This window comes from Arachis hypogaea, chromosome 2, assembly GCF_003086295.3.
Source record: "Arachis hypogaea cultivar Tifrunner chromosome 2, arahy.Tifrunner.gnm2.J5K5, whole genome shotgun sequence".
NCBI lineage: Eukaryota > Viridiplantae > Streptophyta > Magnoliopsida > Fabales > Fabaceae > Arachis > Arachis hypogaea.
The window spans coordinates 42,263,629-42,281,163 of record NC_092037.1 but is presented as its reverse complement, the minus strand read 5'-3'; the positions used below and the strand labels follow the sequence as shown (position 1 = coordinate 42,281,163).

The window sequence follows — 17,535 nt, the reverse complement described above, 5'->3', positions numbered from 1 at the left end:
TCTCATGGCGGATCTCCGGATATTCACCCTTTTTGAGTGAAAAAGGGACCTCGGGGATCACCTTCTTCAAGGCCACAACTTCATAGAAGTGGACTTGATGCACCCTTGAGAGGAATCTATCCATCTCCCATGACTCGGAGGTGGAAGCTTTTGCTTTCCCTTTCCTCTTCTTAGAGGTTTCTCCGGCCTTGGATGCCATAATGGTTATGGAAAAATGAAAAAGCAGCGCTTTTACCACACCAAACTTAAAATGTTTGCTCGTCCTCGAGCAAAAGAAGAAAGAAGAGAGTAGAAGAAGAAGAATGAGGAAGAGGGGGATGGTGGTGTATTCGGCCAAAGAGGGAGAGAAGTGGTGTTTAGGTTGTGTGAAAATGAAGGGTTGAAGAGGGGTATATATAGGAGAGAGGGGATGAATGGTTCGGCCATTATGGGTGGGTTTGGGAGGGAAAGTGGTTTGAATTTGAAGGGTGAGGTTGGTGGGGATTTATGAAGGATGGATGTGAGTGGTGAAGAGAAGGATAGGATTTGATAGGTGAGGGGTTTTTGGGGAAGAGGTGTTGAGGTGATTGGTGAATGGGGGAAGAAGAGAGAGAGTGATGGTAGGGTCCTGTGGGGTCCACAGATCCTGTAGTGTCAAGGAAAAGGCATCCCTGCACCAAATGACATCAAAATCCACGTTTTGAGCCATTTCTGGCGTTAAACGCCGGGCTGATGCCCATTCCTGGCGTTTAACACCAGGTTCTTGCCCTTTACTGGCGTTTAACGCCAGTCTGGTGCCCCTTTCTGGCGTTAAACGCCCAGAAGGATGCCAGACTGGGCGTTAAACGCCCAACTGCTAGGCTTACTGGCGTTTGAACGCCAGCAGCATCTTCCTCCAGGGTGTGCTGTTTTTCTTCCTGTTTTTCATTTTGTTTTTGTTTTTTTTCATTGTTTTTATGACTTCTTATGATCATCAACCTACAAAAAAGATAAAATAACAAAAGAAAATAATTAAGTATAAAACATTGGGTTGCCTCCCAACAAGCGCTTCTTTAATGTCATTAGCTTGACAGAGGACTCTCATGGAGCCTCAGAAATGCTCAGAACCGTGTTGGACCTTCCCAACACCAAACTTAGAGTTTGAATGTGGGGGTTCAACACCAAACTTAGAGTTTGGTTGTGGCCTCCCAACACCAAACTTAGAGTTTGACTGCGGGGGCTCAGTTTGGCTCTGTTTTGAGAGAAGCTCTTCATGCTTCCTCTCCATGAAGACAGAGGGATATCCTTGGGCCTTAAACACCAAGGATTCTTCATCCACTTGAATGATCAACTCTCCTCTATCAACATCAATCACAGCCTTTGCTGTGGCTAGGAAGGGTCTGCCAAGGATGATGGATTCATCCATGCATTTCCCAGTCTCTAGGACTATGAAATCAGTAGGGATGTAATGGTCTTCAACCTTAACCAGAACATCCTCTACAAGTCCATAGGCTTGTTTTCTTGAGTTGTCTGCCATCTCTAGTGAGATTTTTGCAGCTTGTACCTCATAGATCCCTAATTTCTCCATTACAGAGAGGGGCATGAGGTTTACACTTGATCCTAAGTCACACAAGGCCTTCTTGAAGGTCATGGTACCTATGGTACAAGGTATAGAAAACTTCCCAGGATCCTGCCTTTTTTGAGGCAGTTTCTGCTTAGACAAGTCATCCAGTTCTTTGGTGAGCAAAGGGGGTTCATCCTCCCAAGTCTCATTTCCAAATAACTTGTCATTTAGCTTCATGATTGCTCCAAGGTATTTAGCAACTTGCTCCTCAGTGACATACTCATCCTCTTCAGAGGAAGAATACTCATCAGAGCTCATGAATGGCAGAAGTAAGTCCAATGGAATCTCTATGGTCTCATCTTGAGCCTCAGATTCCCATGGTTCCTCATTGAGGAACTCATTGGAGGTCAGTGGGCGTCCAGTGAGGCCTTCCTCAGTGGCGTTCACTGCCTCTCCTTCCTCCCAGAATTCGGCCATGTTGATGGCCTTGCACTCTCCTTTTGGATTTTCTTCAGTATTGCTTGGGAGAGTGCTTGGAGGAAGTTCAGTAATTTTCTTGCTCAGCTGACCCACTTGTCCTTCCAAATTCCTAATGGAAGATCTAGTTTCAGTCATGAAACTTTGAGTGGTTTTGATTAGATCAGAGACCATGGTTGCCAAGTCAGAATTATTCTGCTTAGAACTCTCTGTCTGTTGCTGAGAAGATGATGGAAAAGGCTTGCTATTGCCAAACCTATTTCTTCCACCATTATTGTTATTGAAACCTTGTTGAGGTCTATGTTGATCCTTCCATGAAAGATTTGGATGATTCCTCCATGAAGGATTGTAGGTGTTTCCATAGGATTCTCCCATGTAATTCACCTCTTCCATTGAAGGGTTCTCAGGATCATAAGCTTCTTCCTCAGATGAAGCTTCCTTAGTACTGCTTGGTGCATTTTGCATTCCAGACAGACTTTGAGAAATCATATTGACTTGTTGGGTCAATATTTTGTTCTGAGCCAATATGGCATTCAGAGTGTCAATCTCAAGAACTCCTTTCTTCTGACTAGTCCCATTGTTCACAGGATTTCTTTCAGAAGTGTACATGAATTGGTTATATGCAACCATTTCAATCAGTTCTTGAGCCTCAGTAGGCGTCTTCTTCAGATGAAGAGATCCTCCAGAAGAGCTATCCAAGGACATCTTGGACAGTTCAGAGAGACCATCATAGAAAATACCTATGATGCTCCATTCAGAAAGCATATCAGTGGGACACTTTCTGATCAATTGTTTGTATCTTTCCCAAGCTTCATAGAGGGATTCTCCTTCCTTCTGTCTGAAGGTTTGGACTTCCACTCTAAGCTTACTCAATTTTTGAGGTGGAAAGAACTTTGCCAAGAAGGCATTGACTAGCCTTTCCCAAGAGTCCAGGCTTTCTTTAGGTTGAGAGTCCAACCATGTTCTAGCCCTGTCTCTTACAGCAAAAGGGAATAGCATCAGTCTATAGACCTCAGGGTCTACCCCATTAGTCTTGACTGTGTCACAGATTTGCAAGAATTCAGCTAAAAACTGATGAGGATCTTCCAATGGAAGTCCATGAAACTTGCAATTCTGTTGCATTAGAGAAACTAATTGAGGCTTAAGCTCAAAGTTGTTTGCTCCAATGGCAGGGATAGAGATGCTTCTCCTATAGAAGTCGGGAGTAGGTGCAGTAAAGTCACCAAGCACCTTCCTTGCATTGTTGGCATTGTTGTTGTTTTCGGCTGCCATTTGTTCTTCTTCCTTGAAGAATTCGTCCAGGTGCTCTAAAGAGAGTTGTGTTTTGGCTTCTTTTAGCTTTCTCTTTAAGGTCCTTTCAGGTTCAGGATCAGCCTCAACAAGAATGCCTTTGTCTTTGCTCCTGCTCATAAGAAAGAGAAGAGAACAAGAAGATGTGGAATCCTCTATGTCACAGTACAGAGATTCCTTTAGATGTCAGAGGAAAAGAAGAGTAGAAGACAGAAGTGGAAAATTCGAACTTATCAGAGAGAATGGAGTTCGAATTTTGCATTAAAGGATAGTGTTAGTCCATAAATAGAAGGATGTGTGAAGGAGGGAAGTCATTTTCGAAAATTAAGTGAAAAATTTTGAAAACATTTTTGAAAAACATTACTTAATTTTCGAAAATGAAAATGGAAAAGAGATCAAGTGATTTTTGAAAAAGATTTTGAAATTAGAAATCAAAAAGATTTGATTGAAAACTTAATTTGAAAAAAAAATGTGATTAAAAAGATATGATTTGAAAACAATTTTAAAAGATATGATTTGAAAACATTTTGAAAAGATATGATTTTAAAATTAATGACTTGCCTAACAAGAAAAGATATGATTCAAACATAAAACCTTTCTCAACAGAAAAGGCAACATACTTGAAATGTTGAATCAAATCATTAATTGATAGTAAGTTTCTTTGAAAAAGGAAAGAAGTTAATTTTGAAAAAGATTTGATTGAAAAATTGATTTGAAAAAGATTTGATTTTGAAAAGATTTTGAAAACTTAAAAAAATCTGATTTGGAAACAAAATCTTCCTCCCCTAGCCATCCTGGCGTTAAACGCCCAGAATGGTATCCATTCTGGCGTTTAACGCCCAAAATGCTACCCTTTTGGGCGTTAAACGCCCAACCAGGTACCCTGGCTGGCGTTTAAACGCCAGTCTGTCCTTCTTCACTGGGCGTTTTGAACGCCCAGCTTTTTCTGTGCAATTCCTCTGCTGTGTGTTCTGAATCTTCAATTCTCTGTATAATTGACTTGAAAAGACACAAATTAAAAATATTTTTGGATTTTTAATAATAAGGAAAAATCAAAATGCAACAAGAATCAAATAACAATGCATGCAAGACACCAAACTTAGCAGTTTGTATGCTACTGACACTAACAGGATGAAAATGCAAATGAGACACACTAGACATTCAAGTCAATAGAATTCAAAGATCAGAGCAAGTAAATCATCAAGAACATCTTGAAGATCACCAAGATATATGAATGCATGCAATTGACACCAAACTTATGATGAGACTCTAGACTCAAACAAGAAATATTTTTGGATTTTATGATTTTTTAAAATTTTTTTTTGTGTTTTTCGAAAATAAAATGGAAAAAGATATCAAAATTCTCAATGAGAATTCCAGGAATCAGTGCAATGCTAGTCTAAGACTCCAGTCCAGGAATTAGACATGGCTTCACAGCCAGCCAAGCTTTCAAAGAAAGCTTCGGTCCAAAACACTAGACATGGCCAGAGGCCAGCCAAGCCTTAGCAGATCACTGCTCCAAGAGCAAGATTGATAGAAATCAACAAGCTCCTGTGGTGATAAGTTGAAACCTCGGTCCAATGAGATTAGACATGGCTTTTCAGCCAGCCAGATTTCAACAAATCATCATGAAACTCTAGAACTCATCTTCAAGAATTTCGAAAAAAAAGTACCTAATCTAAGCAACAAGATGAACCGTCAGTTGTCCAGCCTAAACAATCCCGGGCAATAACACCAAAACTTGATGTTGTTGCCGGATCTTGGCACTGATGTTACCAAAGCTTGCTCAAAACTTGAACAATCCCCGGCAACGGCGCCAAAAACTTGGTGGGCGAAATTGTGAACAATACTTTTTCACAACTCTCATAATCCCCGGTAATGGCTCCAAAAAACGTGGTAGCTCAATACCATGGCATTACACAACTTCGCACAACTAACCAGCAAGTGCACTGGGTCGTCCAAGTAATAAACCTTACGTGAGTAAGGGTCGATCCCACGGAGATTGTTAGTATTGAAGCAAGCTATGGTCATCTTGTAAATCTTAGTCAGGCAAACTCAAATGATAATGGTGATGAACGAAAATAACATAAAGATAAAGATAGAGATACTTATGTAATTCATTGGTAGGAACTTCAGATAAGCGCATGAAGATGCCTTCCCTTCCGTCTCTCTGCTTTCCTACTGCCTTCATCCAATCCTTCTTCCTCCTTTCCATGGCAAGCTCGTGTAGGGTTTCACTGTTGTCAGCAGCTACCTCCCATCCTCGCAGTGAAAGCTAATGCACACACTCTGTCACAGTGCTGCCAATCACCGGTGTGGTTCCCTCCCCTACCGGAATAGAATCCAGTGATTCTTTTGCGTCTGTCACTAACGCCCGGTAGGTTACAGGTTTGAAGCACGTCACAGTCATTCAGTCATTGAATCCTACTCAGAATACCACAGACAAGGTTAGACCTTCCGGATTCTCTTGAATGCTGCCATCAATTCTTGCCTATACCACGAAGATTCTGACTTCACGGAATGGCTGGCTCGTTTGTCAGGCGAGCACTCGGTTGTCAGGCGATCAACCATGCATCGTGCAATCAGGAATCCAAGAGATATTCACCAAGCCTCAAATGCTTGTAGAACAAGAGTGGTTGTCAGTCACTTTGTTCATGGGTGAGAATGGTGATGGGCGTCAATCATCACCTTCATCAAGTTGAAGAACAGGTGATATCTTGGATAAAGAACAAGCGGAATTGAATGGAAGAACAATAGTAATTGCATTAATACTCGAGGTACAGCAGAGCTCCACACCTTAATCTATGGTGTGTAGAAGCTCCACCGTTGAAAATACATAAGCATAAGGTCTAGGCATGGCCGAATGGCCAGCCTCCCAATGATCTAAGATCTAAAGTGATCAAAAGATATAAAGATCCAAAGATATCTAATACAATAGTCAAAGGTCCTACTTATAGAAAACTAGTAACCTAAGGTGTACAGAAATGAGTAAATGACATAAAAATCCACTTCCGGGCCCACTTGGTGTGTGCTTGGGCTGAGCAGTGAAGCATTTTTCGTGCAGAGACTCTTCTTGGAGTTAAACGCCAGCTTTAGTGCCAGTTTGGGCGTTTAACTCCCATTTGGGTGCCAGTTCCAGCGTTTAACGCTGGGATTTCTTGAGGTGACTTTGAACGCCGGTTTGGGCCATCAAATCTTGGGCAAAGTATGGACTATCATATATTGCTGGAAAGCCCAGGATGTCTACTTTCCAACACCGTTGAGAGCGCGCCAATTGGGCTTCTGTAGCTCCAGAAAATCCACTTCGAGTGAAGGGAGGTCAGAATCCAACAGCATCTGCAGTCCTTTTTGGTCTCTGAATCAGATTTCTGCTCAGGTCCCTCAATTTCAGCCAGAAAATACCTGAAATCACAGAAAAACACACAAACTCATAGTAAAGTCCAGAAAAGTGAATTTTAACTAAAAACTAATAAAAATATACTAAAAACTAACTATATCATAACAAAAACATACTAAAAACAATGCCAAAAAGTATACAAATTATCCGCTCATCAATGGTTTAGAATTTCACAAATGAATTCTCATTGCAAGTATAGTTTCTAAACCAAACAATAATCTTCTCATACAAAAAGTTATTTGTCACTAAAACAAACCCCTAAATTTATAAACCGAAGTATTGAACCTCGGGTTGTTCTCCCTAGGAATTACAATAAAGTGTCTTGTTATTGGTTGTGAGTTATTTTGGGGTTTTTGAGATTTTAGACAAGAAATATAAATGGCAAAGAAAATAAACTAACAACTAACAAAGCTCTTGGCAAGATATAAGAACTAGAAATCCTATCCTAGTTATCCTCCTCAATTGTGATAACAAATTGTCCATTACTCCCACTTAGTTAACCTCTAACCATAGAGGAAAGTCAAGTGGATGAATCAATTTGATTCCTCAAGTCCTAATCAACTCCTAAAGGAAAGACTAGCTTTAGAGGTATTCAAATCAATTAGCAACTTCTAATTATCAATCAACAAAAGAATTAGATAACTCAAGAGTCACTAATTACTCTACCTAGGCCAAGAGGAACAAAATCTACACTAAAGCTAGAAGAAGCATTTTATCAAACACATAAGAGGCATAGAAGGAAAGCACATGAAATCTACAACAAGAATGAAATCTAACAACAATTATTGCAATGAATTAACAATAACAATTAAAAGAAACACAATTATTATGAATTACCTTGATTGAATTGAAAGAAAGTAGAAGAAACAAAAGTAGATCTACAACAAAACACAAGAACAACATAAAAGAGATTACAACAAAGGAATGGAAGAAGAATGAATGTAACTACAAGGAATTGAGAAGATAGAAGTAGAAGAAGATGAATTAAAATCTAGATCTAAGAACTAAACCTAATCCTAATCCTAATTCTAGAGAGAAGTAAGAGCTTCTCTCTCTAGAAACTAACTCTAACTACTAAACTAAGCTAAACTAAACTAATGGTAACTCACATCCTCATCCCTCTTCAATCCTTGGCTTAAATAGCATCAGAAATGAGTTGGATTGGGCCTACAAGGCTTTAGAATTCGCTGGCCACGTATTGCTTTAAGTGGATCATATGGCAGCAACGATGCGTGTGCGTACAGTGTGTGTGCACATCACCATACGTATAGCAACTATGGCAAATCTTTTATCATTTCGAAGCCCCGGATTTTAGCTTTCTAACCCAATTGAAACCGCATCATTTGGACCTCTGTAGCTCAAGTTATGATCGATTAAGTGCGAAGAGGTCGGCTTGATAGCTTTTTGGTTCCATCATTTCTTCATGAGTTCTCCAACTTTACATGCTTTTCCTTCATTCCCTTAATCCAATCTTTGCCTCCTAAATCTGAAATCACTTAACAAACATATCAAGGCATCTAATGGAATCAAGGTGAATTAAATTTAGCTATTTTAAGACCTAAAAAGCATGTTTTCACTCTTAAGCACAATTAAGGGAGAAGTTATAAAACCATGCTATTTCAATGGATAAATGTGGGTAAAAGGTTATAAAATCCCCTAAATCAAGCACATGATAAACTCTACAAATGGGGTTTATCAACACCTTAGAGACTTTCAAGATGTAGGTTCAACAACTAGGCAGGAGGGTTCTGATGAGGTTGCTATTTGGTTGTTTGCTTTCCCATTCTCACTTGAGGGAAGAGCCAAATAGTGGTTTTACACTTTGCCCGGAGAGATTGTTGGTGATTGGGATTTGCTTATAAGGGAGTTCTGGTGCACGAAATTATGATCTCTGACAATGGCACCAAAAACTTGGTACACACAATCGTAATCTCAACACTTTCCTTACAATTCCGCGCAGCTGACCAGCAAGTGCACTGGGTCGTCCAAGTAATACCTTACGTGAGTAAGGGTCAATCCCATGGAGATTGTTGGTTTGAAGCAAGCTATGGTCATCTTGTAAATCTCAGTCAGGTGGATTCAAATGGTTATAAAGCTTTGATAATTAAAAGATAAATAAACATAAAATAAAGATAGAGATACTTATGTAATTCATTGGTGGAAATTTCAGATAAGCGTATGGAGATGCGTTATTCCTTTTGAATCTTTGCTTTCCTACTGCCTTCATTCAATCATTCATACTCCTTTTCATGGCAAGCTGTATGTTGGGGATCACCGTTGTCAATGGCTGCCTCCCGTCCTCTCAGTGAAAATGGTCCTCTACGATTTCTGTACGGCTAATCAACTGTCGGATTTCTCGTCTCGGATGAAAAATACCAGGCATAGCTACCGCATGGCTAATCAGCTGTCAGTTCTCGATCGTGTTTGAATAAGATCCAATGATCCTTTTAGTGTCTGTCACTATGCCCCACAGTTGCGAGTTTGAAGCTCGTCACAGCCATCCCTTCCCAGATCCTACTCGGAATACCACAGACAAGGTTTAGACTTTTCGAATCTCAGAAATGCTGCCAATTGACTCTAGCCTATACCACGAAGGTTCTAATCTCAGATTCAGATGCCCCATTGTCAGAGGGGAGTCGATGTGAATCGTTGATTAGAAACCCAAGAGATACACACTCAAGCTATTGTATGTAGAACGAAAGTGGTTGTCAGGCACGTGTTCATAAGGAAGAATGATGATGAGTGTCACAGATCATCACATTCATCAGGTTGAAGTGTGAGTGAATATCTTAGAATAAGAATAAGCTTGAATTGAATAGAAAATAGTAGTAATTGCATTAATTCATGAGGAATAGCATTACTCCACACCTTAATCTATGAGGTGTAGAAACTCCATCGTTGAAAATACATAAGTGATAATGGAGTTCACTGGTTTCGGCCCCAGAGGGGGAACCATAATAACCAAGACCAAGATCTAAGGAATAAACGTCCAAAGATATCTAATACAATAGTAAAAGGTTCTATTTATACTAGACTAGTTACTAGGGTTTATAGAAATAAGTAAATGATGCAGAAATCCACTTCCGGTCCCACTTGGTGTGTGCTTGGGCTGAGCATTGAAGCTTTCATGTGTAGAGACTTTTCTTGGAGTTAAACGCCAGCTTTTATGCCGGTTTGGGCGTTTAACTCCAGCTTTTATCCTGTTTCTGGCGTTTAACGCCAGAATAGGGTATGAAGTTGGCATTTGAAACGCCAGTTTGCATCATCAGAACTCGGGAAAAGTATGGACTATTATGTATTGCTGGAAAGCCTAAGATGTCTAATTTCCAACCCAATTGAGAGCACGCCAATTGGGTTTCAGTAGCTCCAGAAAATCCATTTCGAGTGCAGGGAGGTCAGAATCCAACAGCATCTGCAGTACTTTTTCAGCCTCTGAATCAGATTTTTGCTCAGGTCCCTCAATTTCAGACAGAAAATATCTGAAATCACAGAAAAATACACAAACTCATAGTAAAGTCCAGAAATGTAAATTTTGCTTAAAAAATAATAAAAATATACTAAAAAGTTGCTAGATCATACTAAAAACTGCCTAAAAATAATGCCAAAAATCGTATAAATTATCCGCTCATCACAACACCAAACTTAAATTGTTGCTTGTCCCCAAGCAACTGAAAACAAAATAGAAGAAAAAGAAGAGAATATACAATAAATCTCACAATATCAATGAAACTTAGTCCTAATTAGATGAGCGGGGCTAGTAGCTTTTTGCTTCTGAACAGTTTTAGCATCTCACTTTATCCTTTGAAATTCAGAATGATTGGCGTCTATAGGAACTCAGAATTTAGATAGTGTTGTTGATTCTCCTAGTTCAGTATGTTGATTCTTGAACACAGCTACTTTATGAGTTTTGGCCGTGACCCTAAGCACTTTGTTTTCCAGTATTACCACCAGATACATAAATGCCACAAACACATAACTGGGTGAACCTTTTCAGATTGTGACTTTGCTTTGCTAAAGTCCCCAATTAGAGGTGTCCAGAGTTCTTAAGCACACTCTTTTGCTTTGGATCACGACTTTAACCACTCAGTCTCAAGCTTTTCACTTGGATCTTCATGCCACAAGCACATGGTTAGGGATAGCTTGATTTAGCCGCTTAGGCCTGGATTTTATTTCCTTGGGCCCTCCTATCCATTAATGCTCAAAGCCTTGGATCCTTTTACCCTTGCCTTTTGGTTTAAAGGGCTATTGGCTTTTTCTGCTTGCTTTTTCTTTTTCTTTTTTTTGTTCTTTTTTTTTCGCAAGCTTTCTTATTCACTGCTTTTTCTTGCTTCAAGAATCAATTTTATGATTTTTAGATTATCAATAACATTTCTCTTTTTAATTTATTCTTTCAAGAGCCAATAAATTTAACATTCATAAACTTCATGGTGCGTGGAATTTTGATCATCAATGGCGCCATCAACATGGTACGCACAATTGTAATCTCAACTCTTCATCACAACTTCGCACAACTAACCAGCAAGTGTTATGGGTCGTGCAAGTAATAAACCTTACGCGAGTAAGGGTCGATCCCACAGAGATTGTTGGTATGAAGCAAGCTATGGTCACCTTGTAAATCTTAGTCGGGCAAACTCAAATGGTTATGGATGATGTATGAATAAAACATAAAGATAAAGATAGAGATACTTATGTATTTCATTGGTAAGAACTTCAGACAAGTGTATGAAGATGCTTTGTCCCTTCCGTCTCTCTGCTTTCCTACTGTCTTCATCCAATCCTTCTTACTCCTTTCCATGGCAAGCTGTATGTAGGGTTTCACTGTTGTCAGTGGCTACCTCTCATCCTCTCAGTAAAAATGTTCAACGCACCCTGTCACGGCATGGCTATTCATCTGTCGGTTCTCAATCAGGTTGGAATAGAATCCAGTGATTCTTTTGCGTCTGTCACTAACGCCCAGCCCTCAAGAGTTTGAAGCTCGTCACAGTCATTCAATCATTGAATCCTACTCAGAATACCACAGACAAGGCTTAGACCTTCCGGATTCTCTTGAATGCAGTCATCAATTCTAGCTTATACCACGAAGATTCCGGTTAAAGAATCCAAGAGATATCCACCCAATCTAAGGTAGAACGGAGGTGATTGACAGTCACACGTTCATAGGTGAGAATGATGATGAGTGTCACGGATCATCACATTCATCAAGTTGAAGAACAAGTGATATCTTGGAACAAGAACAAGTTGAATTGAATAGAAGAACAATGGTAATTGCATTAATACTCGAGGTACAGCAGAGCTCCACACCTTAATCTATGGTGTGTAGAAACTCCACCATTGAAAATACATAAGAACAAGGTCTAGGCATGGCCGTGAGGCCAGCCTCCCAATGATCTAAGAACTAGATGTCCAAAGATAGCTACCCAGATGAAAATACAATAGCAAAAGGTCTTATTTACAAAGAACTAGTAGCTTAAGGTTTACAAAGATGAGTAAATGACATAAAAATCCACTTCTGGGCCCACTTGGTGTGTGCTTGGGCTGATCATTGAAGCATTTTTGTGTAGAGACTTCTCTTGGAGTTAAACGCCAGCTTTTGTGCCAGTTTGGGCGTTTAACTCCCATTCTTGTGCCAGTTCCGGCGTTTAACGCCGGGCAGTTTTGAGCGGATTTAGAACGCCGGTTTGGGGCATCAAATCTCGGGCAAAGTATGGACTATTATACATTTCTGGAAAGCCCAGAATGTCTACTTTCCAACGCCATTAAAAGCGCGCCAATTGGGCTTCTGTAGCTCCAGAAAATCTACTTCGAGTGCAGGGAGGTCAGAATCCAACAGCATCTGCAGTCCTTTTTAGTCTCTGAATCAGATTTTTGCTCAAGTCCCTCAATTTCAGCCAGAAAATACCTGAAATCACAAAAAAACACACAAACTCATAGTAAAGTCCAGAAAGGTGAATTTTAACTAAAAACTAATAAAAATATACTAAAAACTAACTAGAACATACTAAAAACATACTAAAAATAATGCCAAAAAGCGTACAAATTTTCCACTCATCACAACACCAAACTTAAATTGTTGCTTGTCCTCAAGCAACTGAAAATCAAATAAGATAAAATGAAGAGAATATACAATGAATTCCAAAAACATCTATGAAGATCAGCATTAATTAGATGAGCGGGGCTTTTAGCTTTTTGCCTCTGAACAGTTTTGGCATCTCACTCTATCCTTTGAAATTCAGAATGATTGGCTTCTATAGGAACTCAGAATCCAGATAGTGTTATTGATTCTCCTAGTTAAGTATGATGATTCTTGAACACAGCTACCTATTGAGTCTTGGCCGTGGCCCAAAGCACTCTGTCTTCCAGTATTACCACCGGATACATACATGCCACAGACACATAATTGGGTGAACCTTTTTAGATTGTGACTCAGCTTTGCTAGAGTCCCCAATTAGAGGTGTCCAGGGTTCTTAAGCACACTCTTTTTGCCTTGGATCACAACTTTATTTCTTTCTTTTTTTCTCTCTCTTTTTTTTTCGTTTTCTTTTTTTCCCTTTTTTTTCGTTTTTCTTCTTCTCTCTTTTTTTTTGTATTCACTGCTTTTTCTTGCTTCAAGAATCATTTTTATGATTTTTCAGATCCTCAGTAACATGTCTCCTTTTTCATCATTCTTTCAAGAGCTAACATTCATGAACCACAAATTCAAAAGACATATGCACTGTTTAAGCATACATTCAGAAAACAAAAGTATTGCCATCGCATCAAAATAATTAATCTGTTATAAAATTTAAAATTCATGCAATTCTTCTCTTTTTCAATTAAGAACATTTTTCATTCAAGAAAGGTGATGGATTCATAGGACATTCATAACTTTAAGGCATAGACACTAATGATCATAAGACACAAACATAGATAAACATAAGCATAATTTTTGAAAAACAGGAACTAAAGAACAAGGGAAATTAAAGAACGGGTCCACCTTAGTGATGGCGTCTTGTTCTTCCTCTTGAAGATCTTATGGAGTGCTTGAGCTCCTCAATGTCTCTTCCTTGTCTTTGTTGCTCCTCCCTCATGATTCTTTGATCTTCTCTAATTTCATGGAGGAGAATGGAGTGTTCTTGGTGCTCCGCCCTTAGTTGTCCCATGTTGGAACTCAATTCTCCTAGGGAGGTGTTCAGTTGCTCCCGATAGTTTTGTGGAGGAAAGTGCATCCCTTGAGATGAATCTCTCCATCTCCCATGACTTGGAGGTGGAAGCTTTTGCCTTCCCTTTCCTCTTTCTAGAGGTTTCTCCGGCCTTGGATGCCATAAATGGTTATGGAAAAATAAAAAGCAATGCTTTTATAACACCAAACTTAAAAGGTATGCTCGTCCTCGAACAAAAGAAGAAAGAAGAGAGTAGAAGAATAAGAAATGAAGGAGATGGAGATGGCTTTGTAGTTCGGCCAAAGGGGGAGAAGTAGTGTTTAGGGTGTGTGAAAAAGAAGGAGTGAAGATGGGTTTATATAGGAATGGAGAGAGGGGTAGGGTTCGGTTATGGGAGGGTGGGTTTGGGAGGGAAAGTGTTTTGAATTTGAATGGTGAGGTATGTGGGGTTTTATGAAGGATGGATGTGAGTGGTGAAGAGAAAGATGGGGTTTGATAGGTGAAGGGTTTTTGGGGAAGAGGTGTTGAGGTGATTGGAGAATGGGTGAAGAAAAGAGAGAGTGGTGGGGTAGGTGGGGATCCTGTGGGGTCCACAGATCCTGAGGTGTCAAGGAAAAGTCATCCCTGCACCAAGTGGCGAGCAAAATTGCTCTTCATGCCAATTCTGGCGTTAAACGCCGGGCTGGTGCCCATTTATGGCGTTTAACGCCAAGTTCTTGCCCTTTTCTGGCGTTTAACGCCAGTCTGGTGCCCTTTTCTGGCGTTAAACGCCCAGAATGGTGCCAGACTGGGCGTTAAACGCCCATCTGCTAGCCTTACTGGCGTTTAAACGCCAGCAAGCTCTCCTCCAGGGTGTGCTGTTTTTCTTTCTGTTTTTCTTTCTGTTTTTGCTTTTTCAATTGATTTTGTGACTTCTCATGATCATCAACCTACAGAAAACATAAAATAACAAAGGAAAATAGATAAAGTATAACATTGGGTTGCCTCCCAACAAGCGCTTCTTTAATGTCAGTAGCTTGACAGTGGGCTCTCGTGGAGCCTCACAGATGCTCAGAGCAATGTTGGAACCTCCCAACACCAAACTTAGAGTTTGAATGTGGGGGTTCAACACCAAACTTAGAAGTTGGTTGTGGCCTCCCAACACCAAACTTAGAGTCTGACTGTGGGGGCTCTGTTTGACTCTGTTTTGAGAGAAGCTCTTCATGCTTCCTCTCCATGATTACAGAGGGATATCCTTGAGCCTTAAACACAAAGCATTCTTCATTCACTTGAATGATCAATTCTCCTCTGTCCACATCAATCACAGCCTTTGCTGTGGCTAGGAAGGGTCTGCCAAGGATGATGGATTCATCTATGCACTTCCCAGTCTCTAGGACTATGAAATCAGCAGGAATGTAATGGTCTTCAACTTTCACCAGAGCATCCTCTACAAGTCCATAAGCTTGTTTTCTTGAATTGTCTGCCATCTCTAGTGAGATTTTTGCAGCTTGTACCTCAAAGATCCCTAGCTTCTCCATTACAGAGAGGGGCATGAGGTTTACACTTGACCCTAGGTCACACAAGGCCTTCTTGAAGGTCATGGTGCCTATGGTACAAGGTATTGAAAACTTCCCAGGATCCTATTTCTTTTGAGGCAGTTTCTGCCTAGACAAGTCATCCAATTCTTTGGTGAGCAAAGGGGGTTCATCCTCCCAAGTCTCATTTCCAAATAACCTGTCATTTAGCTTCATGATTGCTCCAAGGTATTTAGCAACTTGCTCTTCAGTGACATACTCATCCTCTTCAGAGGAAGAATACTCATCAGAGCTCATGAATGGCAGAAATAAATCCAATGGAATCTCTATGGTCTCATTTTGAGCCTCAGATTCCCATGGTTCTTCATTGGGGAACTCATTGGAGGCCAGTGGACGTCCATTGAGGTCTTCCTCAGTGGCGTTCACTGCCTCTCCCTCCTCTCCAAATTCGGCCATGTTGATAGCCTTGCACTCTCCTTTTGGATTTTCTTCTGTATTGCTTGGAAGAGTACTAGGAGGGAGTTCAGTAATTTTCTTGCTCAGCTGACCCACTTGTGCCTCCAAATTTCTAATGGAGGACCTTGTTTCAGTCATGAAACTTTGAGTGGTTTTGATTAGATCAGAGACCATGGTTGCTAAGTCAGAGGTGTTCTGCTTAGAATTCTCTGTCTGTTGCTGAGAAGATGATGGAAAAGGCTTGCCATTGCTAAACCTGTTTCTTCCACCATTATTATTGTTGAAACCTTGTTGAGGTCTCTGTTGATCCTTCCATGAGAGATTTGGATGATTTCTCCATGAAGGATTATAGGTGTTTCCATAGGGTTCTCCCATGTAATTCACCTCTTCCATTGAAGGGTTCTCAGGGTCATAAGCTTCTTCTTCAGATGAAGCTTCCTTAGTACTGCCTGGTGCATTTTGCGTTCCAGACAGACTTTGAGAAATCAAATTGACTTGCTGAGTCAATATCTTATTCTGAGCCAATATGACATTCAGAGTATCAATCTCAAGAACTCCTTTCTTCTGATTTGTCCCATTGTTCACAGGATTCCTTTCAGAAGTATACATGAATTGGTTATTTGCAACCATTTCAATTAGTTCTTGAGCTTTTGTAGGCGTCTTCTTCAGATGAAGAGATCCTCAAGCAGAGCTATCCAAAGACATCTTGGACAGTTCAGACAGACCATCATAGAAAATACCTATGATGCTCCATTCAGAAAGCATATCAGAGGGACACTTTCTGATTAATTGTTTGTATCTTTCCCAAGCTTCATAGAGGGATTCTCCTTCCTTCTGTCTGAAGGTTTAGACTTCCACTCTAAGCTTACTCAATTTTTGAGGTGGAAAGAACTTTGCCAAGAAGGCATTGACTAGCTTTTCCCAAGAGTTCAGGCTTTCTTTAGGTTGTGAGTCCAACCATGTCCTAGCTCTGTCTCTTACAGCAAAAGGGAATAGCATAAGTCTGTAGACCTCAGGGTCAACCCCATTGGTCTTGACAGTGTCACAGATTTGCAAGAATTTAGCTAAAAACTGATGAGGATCTTCCAATGGAAGTCCATGGAACTTGTAATTCTGTTGCATTAGAGAAACTAATTGAGGCTTAAGCTCAAAGTTGTTTGCTCCAATGGTAGGGATAGAGATGCTTCTCCCATAAAAGTCGGGAGTAGGTGCAGTAAAGTCACCCAGCACCTTCCTTGCATTATTGGCATTGTTGTTGTTTTCGGTTGCCATGTGTTCTTCTTCTTTGAAGATTTCTGTTAGGTTCTCTACAGAGAGTTGTGCCTTAGCTTCTCTTAGCTTTCGCTTCAAGGTCCTTTCAGGTTCAGGATCAGCCTCAAAAAGAATGCTTTTGTCTTTGCTCCTGCTCATATGAAAGAGAAGAGAACAAGAAAATATGGAATCCTCTATGTCACAGTATAGAGATTCCTTGAGGTGTCAGAGGAAAAGAAAAATGGAAGGAAGAGGTAGAAAATTCGAACTTATCAAGAAAGATGGAGTTCGAATTGTGCATTAAGGAATAGTGTTAGTCCATAAATAGAAGGATGTGAGAAGAGGGGAAGAAATTTTCGAAAATAATTTAAAAAGATTTTTAAAAACATTTTGAAAAAGATTAATTGATTTTCGAAAACTAAGAGTGAAAAGGAAATCAAGTGATTTTTGAAAAAGATTTTAAAATAAGAAATTAAAAAGATTTGATTG

The 17,535-nt window shown here is 40.0% G+C and overlaps 2 non-coding genes across 2 annotated transcripts; both read left to right on the top strand.

Annotated features, from left to right (window-relative positions):
• The first annotated feature begins 2,758 nt into the window (after nucleotides 1-2,758).
• Nucleotides 2,759-2,866, top strand: LOC112764924 (small nucleolar RNA R71). Its single transcript, XR_003183403.1, has one exon. It is a non-coding gene; the product is annotated as a small nucleolar RNA R71 (small nucleolar RNA).
• A 13,688-nt stretch (nucleotides 2,867-16,554) lies between these two features.
• Nucleotides 16,555-16,662, top strand: LOC112766066 (small nucleolar RNA R71). Its single transcript, XR_003184089.1, has one exon. It is a non-coding gene; the product is annotated as a small nucleolar RNA R71 (small nucleolar RNA).
• The last annotated feature ends 873 nt before the right edge of the window (nucleotides 16,663-17,535 follow it).